The following is a 13720-nucleotide window of genomic DNA, read 5'->3' as shown; positions in this document are numbered from 1 at the left end:
CAAAGAGACAGAAAAGGGTATATGAACAAAGCCTCATGGAAAAAATATACTATGCAAACAGTAACCAAAAGAAAGCTAGAGTGGCTATATTAATATCAGACAAAATAGACTTTAAGACACAAAATTGTTACTTGAGACAAAGGACATTTTATAATGATAAAAGGATCAGTTTATGACAAATTTATAACAATGAGAAACAGATATCTATACCTATATCTATATATCTACACATATCTTAACAACAAAGCCCTAAAATACCTGAAGCAAAAACTGAGAGAATTAAAAGGAGAAATAGACAATTCAACAATAGTAGTTGGAGACTTCAATACCCCACATTCAATAATGGATAGAACAACTGGATAGAAGATCAATAAGGAAACAGAGGTCTTGAACAACTATAAACCAATGAGACCCAATAGACATATACAGAAGACTCAACCCACCCAACAGCAGAATACATATTCTTCTCAACTGCACATGGAACATTCTATATGTTAGGCCATAAGTGAAGTCTCAATAAATTTAAAGGGATTGAAAGTATGAATTCTGCTGACAATAGAATGAAATTAGAAATCAATAAAGGAAGGAAATTTGGCAAATTCAAAAATATGTGGGAATTTAAAAACACACTCTTAAATAACTAATGGGTCAAAGAAAAAATCACAAGGGAAATTAGAAGATAGTTTGAGATGAATGAAAAGGAAAACACAACATACCAAAACCTATCAGAAGCAGTGCTTAGACTAGGGAAATTCATAGCTGTATGTGTCTATATCAAAAAAGAAGAAAGAACTCAAATCAGTAACCTAAACTTCCATGTTAAGAAATTAGAAAAAGAAGAGCAAATTAAATCCAAAGCAAGCAGAAGGAGGAAAATTATAAAGATTAGAGCAGAAATAAATGAATTAGAGAAGAGAAAAGCAATACAGAAAATCAACAAAACCAAAAGTTGATTCTTTGAAAAGATCAACAAATTGAGATACCTTTAGCTAGACTGACAAATAAATAAATAAATAAATAAATAAATAGAGAGAAGATTTAAATTACTAAGTAAATCAGAAATGAAAATGGGTACTATGTTACCTACCTTACAGATATAAAAAATATTATAAAGGCATACTAAAAATAATTGTATGCCAACAAATTAGATAACCTAGATGAACTGGACAAACTCTTAGATGGACACACACTAACAAAATCTACTCAAGAAGAAATAGAAAATCTAAATAGGCTTATAACAAGTTAAGCAATTGAATTAGTAATCAAAAAACTTCCCCTAAAGAAAAGTCCAGGACCAAAGGCTTCACTGGTGAATTCTACCAGACATTTAAAGAATAGTTAACACTAATCCTTCATCAACTCTTCCAAAAGCAGGTGAGGAAGAAATACTTCTCAACTCATTCTATGAGGCCAGTCCCTAACACTGAAACTAGACAAAGATGTCTCAAGAAAATTACAGACCAATATTTCTTATGAATATAGATGTAAAAAATTTCAATAAAATACTAGCAAACCAAATTCAGCAACATATAAAAGGGATTATACACCATGATCAAGGAGGATTTATCCCAGCAATGCAAAGTCGGTTCAACATATGACAATCAAGTAATGTAACATACCATATTAATAGAATAAAAGACAATCCCTCTGAATAATTATCTCCATAGACACAGAAAAAGCATTTGACAAAATCCAACGTGTTCATGATAAGAAAAAAACACTCAACAAACTAGGAATAGAAGGGAACTCCCTCAACTTGATAAAATGCATCTACGAAAAACCCACAGCTAACATCATAGTCAACGGTGAAAGATTGAAAGCTCTCTCCCTATGATTCAGATTAACACAAGAATGTCTGCTCTCATCACTTCTATTTAACACTGTACTGCAGATTCTAGCCAGGAAGTATGACAAGAAAAAGAAACGAAAGGCATCTAAACTGCAAAAGAAAAAGTAGTCACGTGCTGAATAATGATGTTTCAGTCAATGACGCACTGCACATATGACGGTAGTTCCAAAAGACTAGTACCATATAGCCTAGGTGTGTAGTAGGCTATACCATCCAGATTTGTGTAAGTACACTCTATGATGTTTGCACAACAGTGAAATTGCCTAACAATGCATTCCTCAAAACATATCCCCATCGTTAAGTGATGCATCACTGTAAATCTATCTCTATTTGAAGATAACGTGATCTTATATAAAGGACTCCACAAGGAACAAACAGAGCTAATAAACAAGTTCTGCAAGGTTGTAGGATACAAGATCAATATATAAATAGAAATAATGTACTTCTATACATTAGCAATAAACAATCTGAAATTGACATCAGAAAACAATTCCATTTACAATAGCATCAAAAAGAATAAAATACAACAGAATAAATTTAACAAAGAAGTGCAAGACAAATACACTGAAAACTATAAAACATTGAAGAAAAAAATTAAAGGAGACCTAAACAAATGGAAACACATTCTGTGTACAAGCAATGTAAGACTTAATATTGATAAGACAACAATACTCCTAAACTGATCTACAGATTCAAAGCAATCTCTATCAAAATCCCAGCTGGCATTTTTTCAGAAATTGACAAGCTGATACTAAAATTCATATGGAAATACAAGGGACCTAGAATAGCCAAAAAAATCTTCCACAGAAGTGCAAAGTTGGAGGACTCACACTTCCCAATTTCAAAACTTACTACAAAACTAGAGTAATTCTAGTCTGTACTGGTATAAGGACAGACATACAGATGAATGAAACAGAACTGAGAGTCCAGAAATAAATCCATGCATCTAAGTCAATTGATTTTTAAGACATCATCTTTTTAGAGCAATTTTAGGTTCAAGGGTAGAAGGGGCTGGAATTGGTTATTTCCTTTTCTCCACATAGAAGCCTAGGGCCTTCTGGAGTTGGGTATTTCCCTTCCCCTAGATCAGTTAGGCTCTGGTTAAATAGCTTCTCCTGAGGGCAGATACTGCTAAGAACAGAATGCTCTAGTGCATTTCAAAAATGGTTCCTTTTCCCCATTCCTCTACCTGAATTATGAGGGAATTTTTCTCCGATGTTCACTGTGAGGACCTGTAAACTCACAAAAGAGGGGAGTCTCCCTATGACTAGTCCCCCTGGAGTTTTTAATCTCTTGAACCTATTTACACTGAGCCTCCAGCAATTTGTCAGTTACAGTTGAGGTTTCTCTCTCTCAGCACTGGTTATTGTAGAGGTTTCAGCTCTGTTCTGGTAAGTTGTGTTTTCTCTATGCACCTGGCGGTCCCTCCAATTTTAGGAGTAGTGGACTGCCCTATGATCTCACTTCTCTGACAGACTGAAGAAGAGTTGCTGATTTTTTGGTTTGTTTGTGTTTTTACTTGTTAGGATGGAGTGGTGACTTCTAAGTTTCTTACTTGTTGGACTGGCAAAGAGACTATATTGCAATTTTAACAGCTGCATATTATCCTGTTCTATAGATGCACCATAATTTATTTAACCAGTCTCATTTTGATGGACCTTGGTTTGTTTCCCACCATCTACCACTGCAAACCATGCTGCAACAATATCCTTGAGTGTATGTCTATCTGCAAACGTGACAATACTAGTGGGACAGCTTCCTAGAAATAAAATTGTTGGGTCAAGATTGCCTTAGAGGATATTGCAATTTCACCATCCAAAGAGGCCATTACGTCATTCCTAAGAGTTTTCCATTATACCATATGGTTTAATTAGCAAAATTATATTAATCAACATTCTGATTTATCAATATGAACAGTATTTGTGATACAATGTGTCTTCTATTCCTTTTGTAATTGAAAAGCTGATATAATAACAAAGACAAATTTTAAAACAGGCAAAAATCACCTATTACCAGTACCCTAATGTAACAACTACTTTCATTTTTCCTGTTCTCAAAATAAGTTATTTATAAAGATGGCTCCAAGTGATGTGCTACTGTGCTTGAGCTTCAGCTGGCTGCACGTGAGGGCTCAGAGTAGGTACACAATAGCGGTCATTTAGTGAAGACCTGAGGCAAATCAGTGACCAGACTTGTGAGTTTGGAAGGCCCTGGATATTTCACTTTCAAGACTCATTTAGGGAGTGTTGATGAACCAATACCAGAGAAATTACTAACCCAGCTCAGGGAGTACACAGCAGTCCCTCCCTCTTTGTTGGTCTGTTAAAGGCCAAGACATAAAGCAAAGGTGTAGGCCTGTCTCAGAGATGAGAAAGCCACCTGGGAGGGCCAAAGGAAGTGCCTTGAGTTACTCCTTGCAACCAGTAGTTCTCAAACTCCTCTGACCCACTAAGAGAGGCAGAAGACTCCAGGCCCATTTCCACTGGACAAAGAATGCAGAGAGCCAAGAAGCGGAGAGAAACAACAAGAGTCTAAATGGTAACCTGTGCGATCAACAAAAGTAGCACAAAACCATGATTTAACTTACAGTAAACGCTTCCGTAACCACAGGAACTGAAAACAATGACCAATTCAAAAAAGCACTGTTAACAGTGGGTACTTCCTAAAAACAGGAGAAGTTACAATTCTCTGTGATAGCAAGTAGTTATTAAGTGCCATTTTGCCAAGAATTCCAGACTTTTTAGAATATGGAACTCTGGGTCCTCAACAAACTCTAGTAATACACTAATTAATGAGAACATTATATTTTAGTGGCATGTAATAAATCAGGAGTTATAAAAAGATTACCCTTAATTATGCATAAAAATCAGTCTGGTGCATTATTCCCCCATAAGGATCAAAGGAGGCAACTTGTATTTGAGGATCTGCTGAGACCCAATAGGAATAAATAGAAAATTATTTAGGAGACTCAATAGGGAAAAAAGTTCTACTTTTTTGGAGGGGGAGAGGGGTAACTTTTTATTTTGATATAACTTCAAACTTACAGAAAAGTTGCAAGAATCATACAAGAAACTTCCCTAATACTCTTTAGCTGGATTTAACAATTGTTTATGTTTTGCCCCATTTATTTTATCATTCTCTCTCCCTCTACATACATGCATGTGAGTATGTTTATATATATGCATACTATTTTTTCCTGAACCATTTGAAGGTAAGTTACAGACATCTTCCCTCTCTCCCCCTAAACAGTTCAGTATGTATTTCCAAATGTCCACAGGGACATTCTCTTTCATGAGCAGAGTTCAATGATTAAAATCAGGAAATTTTACATTGATACAATCTTATTTTTCATTCCACAGTCCACATTCAGATTTTGTCAATTGGCCCAACAAACTCCTTTGTAGCCAACTTTTTTCCAGGTTCAGGATCCAATCTAGGGTCATGTCTCTTAAATTTCTTTTAATCTGGAACAGCTCCTCAGTCTGTCTTTGTCATTCTTGACCTTGACATCTTTTTAAGAATATAGGCTGGCTACTTTGTAGACTGTCTCTCAATATGTGTTTGACTGATGTTTCCTCATGGTTACATTCTGGTTATGCATTTTTGGCAGGAAGACCGCAGAAGTGTGTTTCTAGTTTTCAAGTGACAGGAATAACACTTTCATAAAGTAAGTTTTTTTTTTTCTTTTGTGAGGAAGATGGGCCCTGAGTTAACATCTGCCAATCCTCCTCTTTTTGCTGAGGAAGACTGGCCCTGGGCTAACGTCCATGCCCATCCTCCTCCACTTTATATGGGACGCCGCCACAGCATGGCTTGACAAGCGGTGCGTCGGTGCGCGCCCGGGGTCCGAACCAGCGAACCCTGGGTACTGCAGCGGAGCGCGCGCACTTAACCGCTTGTGTCACCAGGCCAGCCCCGATAAACTAAGTTTATTGGGAGGGAAATTAACTTCCAATCTTTCTCCTATCAAACAAAATAGTTAGAAATATTCCCTTAAAAACTTGGCTTAAAAAAAACAAAAAACAAGACTGACAACAATGTAATATCATTTTATACCCATTATATTAAATTTTTTTAAATTAAAATTATAACACTCAATCCTGGACTGGGTCCTGGAACAGCAAAGAGGCATTAATAGAAAAACTGGTGAAATCTGAATAAAGTCTGGAGTTTAGTCAATAGTGATGTACCTATGTTGGTTTCTTAGATTTGACAAGTGTGGCACTATAATGTAAGAGGTTAACAATGGCGGACACTGAGTAAGGAATTCAAGGGAAATCTTGATATTATCTTTGCAGCTTTTCTGCAAACCTAAAATTATTCTAGAATGAAAAGTTCACTTAAAAAATTATAACCCCCAGTACTGATGAATGATAGGTAAAATAGAAGCTCTTGCATTCTTGGTAGCAGAATAAACAGGCAGAATCCTCTTGGAAAAGAGTCAGACATTAAGGGTCCTAAATATCCTTGTTGCCTTTGATTCTATAATTCTACATGGAAACATTGTAAGGAAATAAACCTAACAGAAAAAAAAGCTACGTGGACAAACAAGTTCATTTGCAGCATTATTTATAATCATGAAAAGTTGGAAGCGACCTATATGACAACAAAATAGGCAAGATTAGGAAGTCATAAAAATGAGGCAAATGAAGACTATGTCACATCAAGGGAAATGCTGAAATATGGTAAATGAAAAAAAAATTATATATTCAGTATGCTTATACCTATGTAAAGATCAATCTAAACACAGGAAAAAGAAATTACCCAAAATCTGTTTGTAAAGGATTATGCCAGGAAAATGAACATTGTCTTCTTGGCTTTTTTTTCCCAAATTTAACAAATTTAACTTAATTGAAACTGTTAAAAACAGTTTTATTGAGACATAATTCACAGATCATACAATTCATCTTTTTAAACTATATAGTTTAGCAGTTTTTTAGTTTATTCACAAAGCTGTGCCACTATCACCACAATCAATTTTAGAACATTTTCATCATTCCAGAAAGAAACTCCATACCCTTTAGCAATCACTCCCCATCCTCCCCAACCTCCAGCCCTAGCAACCACTTACCTTCTGTCTCTAAAGATTTGCCTCTTCTGGACATTTCATATCAATAAAATTATACAATAGGTGTAATAGGTGGTCTTTTTTGAGTGGCTTTTTTCTTTTTCGTTTTTTTGGTGAGGAAGATCGGCCCTGAGCTAACATCTGTTGCCAATCTTCCTCTTTTTGCTGAGGAAGATTAGCCCTGAGTTAACATCTGTCCCCATCTTCGTCTGTTTTGTATATGGGATGCCACCATAGCATGGCTTGATGAGCAGTGCATAGGTCTGTGCCTGGGATCCAAACCTGCGAACCCGGCGGCGCCAAAGCAGAGCGCGTGTACTTAAGCGCTACACCACTGGGCCAGCCCCTGACTGGCTTTTTTCACTCAGCATAACGTTTTCAAGGTTTATCCATGCTGTAGCAGTTATAAGTACTTCCGTTTAACGGCCAAATAATATTCCATTGCATGGATATACCACATTTTGTTTCTCCATTTATCAGATGATGGACATTTGAGTTGTTTCCACTTTTTGGCTGTTATGAATACTGCTGCTTTGAAATTTGCACATAAGATTTTGTGTGCATGTTTTTACCTCTCTTGAGTATATACCTAGGTGTGGAGTTGCTGGGTCATATGGGAACTATATTGAACATTCTGAGAAACTGCCAAACTGTTTTCCAAAGTGGCTGTACCATTTTACACGCCCACCAGCAATACTTTAAACTTTTATAACAAAAAATGTACAAGAAATCTGCAAAAATTAACTCCTGCTCACCATAAGGTAATGCTACATTTGAACGGGCTCAACATTTGCAAAGTAAAATATTGGCTCTAGCGAAATACAAGCTGGGCTTTTGCAGGTTGGCAGATTTCCCACTTGCCGAGAACAGGCACAAAGACAGGCGTCTCTTTTCTTTTTTAAAATAGTCTGTCAGTTGGTTTGCTTAGCAACAGGAAATAGAGTGGTCTTGAATCTTAAAATTCTGAACATAATTATGCGTCTTCTCAAAGCAGTTTCTGAACCAGGGAAGCTGAAGAGAGAATGTCGCGTTTCACATTATTGTTGACACTAGAATAATATTAGGAATTGACAGGTTTTTGAGAGACAGATGTTATTGCCGAAAGAAGGATCGTGTATCAGAATTTAAGGATCTGACATAATGATCAACTTTTTTACGCCTTCCTATTACTTTCTGTAGTTGAGTGCTTGAGGTAAATCTATAATCAAAGATTTTAGTTCAGTTCTTCCTTTTCCTGTCACAGTTACCCATCTGCAATTTCTTAAAAAATATTGAGAGTTGGGCAAAGTGATAGCAAAGCAAACAAACACAACTGAAAATACTTATTAAGGAACAGAAGGTAACTTCTTCAATCAGGCATTCCTCTTTGCTGGAGGAAAAGAGGGGACATATATAAGGAGATATCAGCAAGTTTAGAATTATTGTAATGATGTCTCGGTTAATAATTACTAACCGGAATTTTCAAAGCAAGAGGATCTTGACCACTACTGTACTTTGAAAAAATATTTGTTATACTTCGTTTTACAATATGCTGAGGAAATTTTAATTTTTTCTTAATATATTTTTTCCCCAGACAAGGGAATTGGGAAGCATCAAGGTGAATGTAGAATGGAAACAGAGCTGTCAGACTAAATTTTCAGCTTTTCACACAGTATAATTATCACTTTTTAGTTTCCACATAAACAAGTCCTTAAATTACATTAAGAAGATTTCAAAAATATCCCTTAATAAAAACACATATAACAATCCTGAAGGAATTATTTTACTTTACCATGTGTTATAAACTGAATTGTGCTGGCCCCAAATTCTTATGTTGAAGCTCCAATCCCCAATGTGACAGGGCCTTTAGGGAGGTCATTAAGGTTAAATGAGGTCATAAGGGTAGAGCCCTAATCTGATAGGACTGGTGTCCTTAGAAGAGGAAGAGACAGCAGAGATCGCTCTCTCTCCACGCACAGGCACAGAGGAGAGGCCATATGAGGACACAGAGGAGGGTGGCCACATGCAACACAAGGAGAGAGGCCTCACCAGAAACCAACCCTGCTGGCACCGTGCTCTTGGACTTCCAGCCTCCAGAAGAGGGAGAAAATACATTTCTGTTGTTTAAGCCACCCAGTTTGTAGTATTTTGTTATGGCAGCCTGAGCCAACTAAGACACCACACCAATGTGATTTGTAACTGTTCTTTCCTTTTTGCCACTGTGATAGATTATAGACACAACCAAATTTTCTCAACTGAGGCCACAAAGAGATGTCTCTGGCCATTAAATCCAATAGTCATTGGAACTATCTAAATTTTAAAATGGATCCATTAAATTTAGGCTTCAAAGGATGTATTCTAAGTTATTTTGTAGGATAAATCACTATAAAATCAATATATTATGAGTTGTTACCACCAGGGGGCTTTACTTCCCATTTCTTTAATTCATAGCTAGCCTCTCTACCCCCATAGCTGGCCTCTCCACTATCCTAGATCAGCGGCAAGAAGCCAGGACCAAAGTATGGCTAACCTAGTGGAGAATAAAGATGGTGATGATGGTGACAGTGGTAAGAGTGGTGGTGACAAGATCAGTGAACATTTGTCAAGCACTTACCAGATGTCAAGCAGATATCTATTACCTTTTTTAATCTTCAAAACAACCATTATTATTATCCCCACTCTTACAAGATTTAGCAAGGTTGAACAATTTGCTCTCTGTCACAGGATTCAAACCCAGACACAAGCACTCCAGTGCCCATTTCTTATGCTACAATTCTCAAAACTGAATCATTTAAACTCAAATTGTGTTACTGAACCATAGCTTTTTTGAAAAAATAAATAAAAATCCCTAATAATGAATCTGAAGTCTATGTCTAATTTCTTAGTAAATACAACCAGTACAAAACCAGATCTACTAAAATAGACTCTAAATGGAACTTGTACCTGATAAATAAAATCAAGTCCCTGTAGGGTAAATGGGAAGAGTAGAAAAGCAGACAGAAGCTTCAGGAGAAATTCAGCATTCCTAAATTGTACCAGTAGGTGATTTTCAAAAAATGATGGAACATTTTTTGTTCAACATTTTCCCCAATAACTCTAAGCCAAAGCAACTGCCTTCATCAAAACAATACAAGTTAAGTCTTGGTTTCAAGTAAAGAACAGAAGCTTAACAAGTGTCTGAGAATATCAAGGCAACAGCTCATTCTTTTATAATACAATTTAATATGCCCTGTATCTGCTTGGAAATTCCCAAATAGGGTGACTCAGGATATAACTATGTCTCTTAGAGTTCCCTGTTCACTAAAGAATTACCACAGAGAGACAGAACACCAACTCCATTTTCTAATTCTGAGAGACCTGAGTAAAGATAAAAGCAACTCATACTCTACCACAATTAAAAAAGCAATCTCATCCACAGGCAGGCTCCTTTTTCCTAAAATGGATTAACCACCTGTCCATTCCTTCCTCATATATTTAATTTTTTTTCACTATATTAACATTATTAAATTAACTAGAGCTTCTATTCCTAGAGCATAGATTACCAAAAGTTGGATGGCTGGGATAAAGTATATATGGCTATTAACTGTGATGGTTATTGCTAGATTCCTTTCCAAAAAAAGTTCTAGGCACTAACATTTTTTTTCAGACTATATGAAGCAGGCTGTCCTTTTCTACTAATACAGTATTTCATAGAATATAAGTACACAAAGTTTGGAAAGTCTTCTAAAGAACAAGAAATCAATATTTGTTCTCCTGTGGAGGCCTCTGTAATCCCTTGTACTATCAAAAGGAGAAAAGAAACTGTTACTCACAAAATTTATCTGCCTCATGCAAAATCGACTTATGTTTCCTTTTCCCATTCTCGTTCACTTTTTCTCTCTTCCCCATCACTCCACTGTAAGATGTGCACCTATATGTATGAACACAGCTTTCTCACTTGTAAGAGCCTTGACACCTAACACACTTGTCCCATAATTTCACCACAGAGAAGGCGAAAGGAACGATAGTTGGGTAGCCAAACATTTCCACAAAAGGTAAGACTTTATTGTTATTTTCTTTCTTGACTACGAGAGAAGCTAAATCCCTTAAAGAAAGTCTCCCTCTCATCATTTTCCTAAGTGAAATCTTTCTTCCAGTAACTGAAAAGTGAGTAGATATATTTATTAATTAAGGCTCTGAACCAGTCTGCTGAGATTTGCTCTTCTACCGACCAGTTGTGTGACCTGGGAACAAGTTACCTAACTTCTTTGGCCTCTGTTTCTTAATCTGTAAAATGGGTACAAAAATAGTTCTTACTTTGTAAGGTTGTTGCAATGAGAGTGTGTATATGTTTATGTTTGTGTGTATATTTATAAATATTTATATACACACATATATAAAGACCTTAGTACCTGAAACACAGTAAGACCAATGTAAGTGTTAGCTGTAAATCTGAGCCACATTCCCCACTACCCACCTGGAAGGCACCCCTAAAAGGAAGCAGGATGTGGAGAGTTCAAACTTCATTTGCCCTCTAACTCCATGTGAAATGGGAGGCGTGCACACCTGGCTCAAAGAGAATAGCTGTCTCCTCTCCCTCTTTGAAGTCAGCGGGCCATTCTCACTCACCAGGTGTAGCAGGGGAAGGGGCCCTGGGCCCTGCCCCACGGGAGCTCATGGTCTAGCGAGCCTGGAGAGAAGAGCAGTTACTACCCTCTCCTGAAAACAGGCCTGCAGATCTAGTTTTAGGGCCAGGACTTGAAAAACTGTTTGTGTATTCAGTTTAATTTCTAATTGTTTTCTGAATAGAAACACACATGAATTAAAAGCTATTAAGATAAAAGAGGTCCAGCTGAACACAGAGAGACTACCTTTCGACTTGTCATCGCTCTGGGTCAAATGAAGTCACATCTTTGAGGATGGCAGAGCTGAGGGGTCACCATCCCCATGAAGGCACAATGGCTTGGTATTAGAAACCTGGGCAACCGCTCAGAGCCGCACATTAGGGAGATTCTTGTGCACTGTGTATAACTGAGCAGTGATTCAAGGGGACTGTTGGTGAAGGAAGCACTGTGGGCCAGCAAGGATAAGAAACTGAGGCTTATACAGACAACTTTAAGTAAGAACCCAACTCCTTCACCCCCTTCCCCTACTGTTCTTTCCTGTAGCGAGTATGACAGGGCCAGGCCCATATCCCTGGGGCCCTCACCACCCCAGTACATGCCCACAGTGTCCTCCTACAAGCACCCATGCCTCCTGGCCGGAGCACTTCCCTCGCTGCTGTGCAGCTGCCAGAAGTGGAGCCAGGCACAACACTCAGTCAGTGACAGACGGGAGGGGAAGGGTAAACGCCTCCCTTTCCCACCCCCGTGTGCAATAACTCTGAGGCATGTTCTACAGTCTTCCAAGGTTCCGTAAGGGGACTGAGCTCCAGCTGCTCACAGAGGTAACCTACTCAGTCACACTCTTTATCGGCCCTGTCACTTTCCTCTCTCCTCTATTTGGGATTTTTGGGACCACCTCCTACATAAACTACTTATACTCAAATCCTTGTCTCAGGATCTGCTTCCCGGCAATTCCAACCTAAGTCATTTCCTCTTTAAATATGGGCACTTCAGGATAGTCTTATGACTCCTTTCCCCTTGCCAGGATGTTTATTTTAACCAGGTGTCCCCTCCAGAACACGGGTCACTTCACCCCTTGGAGATAAGCCTGGGCTCTACAGTGGCTGCCTTGGTCTTATGAATACTACTCAGATCCTGGGAGCTGCAGGCTGTCCTCTCAGGATGGAACTCTTCCCACTGTGTAACGCTGGGGTGTCTTCGTCTGGTGCCTCTCCTGCTGTGGGGCTTCTTCCGCTCACAGCTCCACCACCTCTCCTGACATGGCTCAAATCCACAGCCAAAGCCACTGCAAAGCCACTGCACACTAGGCACACATCTGTCTTCTTGCTTGAAGTTTTCTTCAGTGGAGCTTGAAGGTATTTCTTCTCTCCAAAAAAGCCAACTCAAATGGATGCTCCTTTTATTGGAAATGTGAGCAGTTTAGAGATGGGCACTCTGCTTTTCACGGCTCACCTGATTCAGCTGGAATATTACAGCACTAAGGGAGACCATTTCACTAGCTCCCAGAGTTAGATAAAAATGCAGAATCTAAATAAATAATTGAAATATTTCACATGATGTAGCTAGGATGTTTTTATCTGATCAGGAATTCCTCCCAACTTTTGAAGAGCCTTTCACCCATGCTCACTTATAAGGCAGTGCAGCAAGATGGCTAACAGTATGGCTGCTGGGGCCAAATGGTCAGGGTTTGATTTTTGCCTCTGCCTAGCTGTACAGTCTTAGACAAGTTAACTTACCCCTCTGAGGCTCCCTATAAAATGAGGATAACAACAGTATCTACCTCCAGGATTGCTGAGAAGATTAAACGAGTGGGCCCTCAATTCAGTGACTGGCATCCTTATAAGAAGAGATGAGGACACAGAGACATGGAGGGAAAAAGATCATGTGAAAGACATAGGCAGAGATTGGAGATCTGCTGCCACAAGACAGGGAAGCAGGAACCACCAGGAGCTGGAAGAGGTGAGGGAGGGTTCTCTGCTGTGTGTAAACTGTGTGTCAATTGTAGGCCTCTCCCTTTGTTCTCACTCAAACCATAAAACCTAACAGTACCTTGTCTTAAAAATTCTGATTATCATGTGGCTTATCATATGGCTGTCCTGAAGATCATGGACCATGCCCGATGCCATCATTTAAATTTCTCAGGTCCACAGTTATCACCCCTGAACTCCTTCATTTTTCATTGTAACTCACTGAAATCACAGTCTCCATCTAAGAATCAGT

The 13720-nt window shown here is 38.3% G+C and overlaps 1 protein-coding gene and 1 long non-coding RNA gene across 2 annotated transcripts in view; one reads left to right on the top strand and one right to left on the bottom strand.

Annotated features, from left to right (window-relative positions):
- LOC131401949 (centrosomal protein kizuna-like) overlaps positions 1-13720 on the bottom strand; it is a 263865-nt gene that overhangs the window by 66083 nt on the left and 184062 nt on the right. The window lies entirely within an intron of this gene.
- On the top strand, positions 3984-13385 carry LOC131401964 (uncharacterized). The gene is made up of 3 exons (XR_009218153.1): positions 3984-4043; positions 10883-10930; positions 13287-13385. It is a non-coding gene; the product is annotated as an uncharacterized LOC131401964 (long non-coding RNA).

This window comes from Diceros bicornis, assembly GCF_020826845.1.
Source record: "Diceros bicornis minor isolate mBicDic1 chromosome 27 unlocalized genomic scaffold, mDicBic1.mat.cur SUPER_27_unloc_1, whole genome shotgun sequence".
NCBI lineage: Eukaryota > Metazoa > Chordata > Mammalia > Perissodactyla > Rhinocerotidae > Diceros > Diceros bicornis.
The sequence above is the reverse complement of the archived record's forward strand: the minus strand, read 5'-3'. Positions and strand labels throughout refer to the sequence as shown.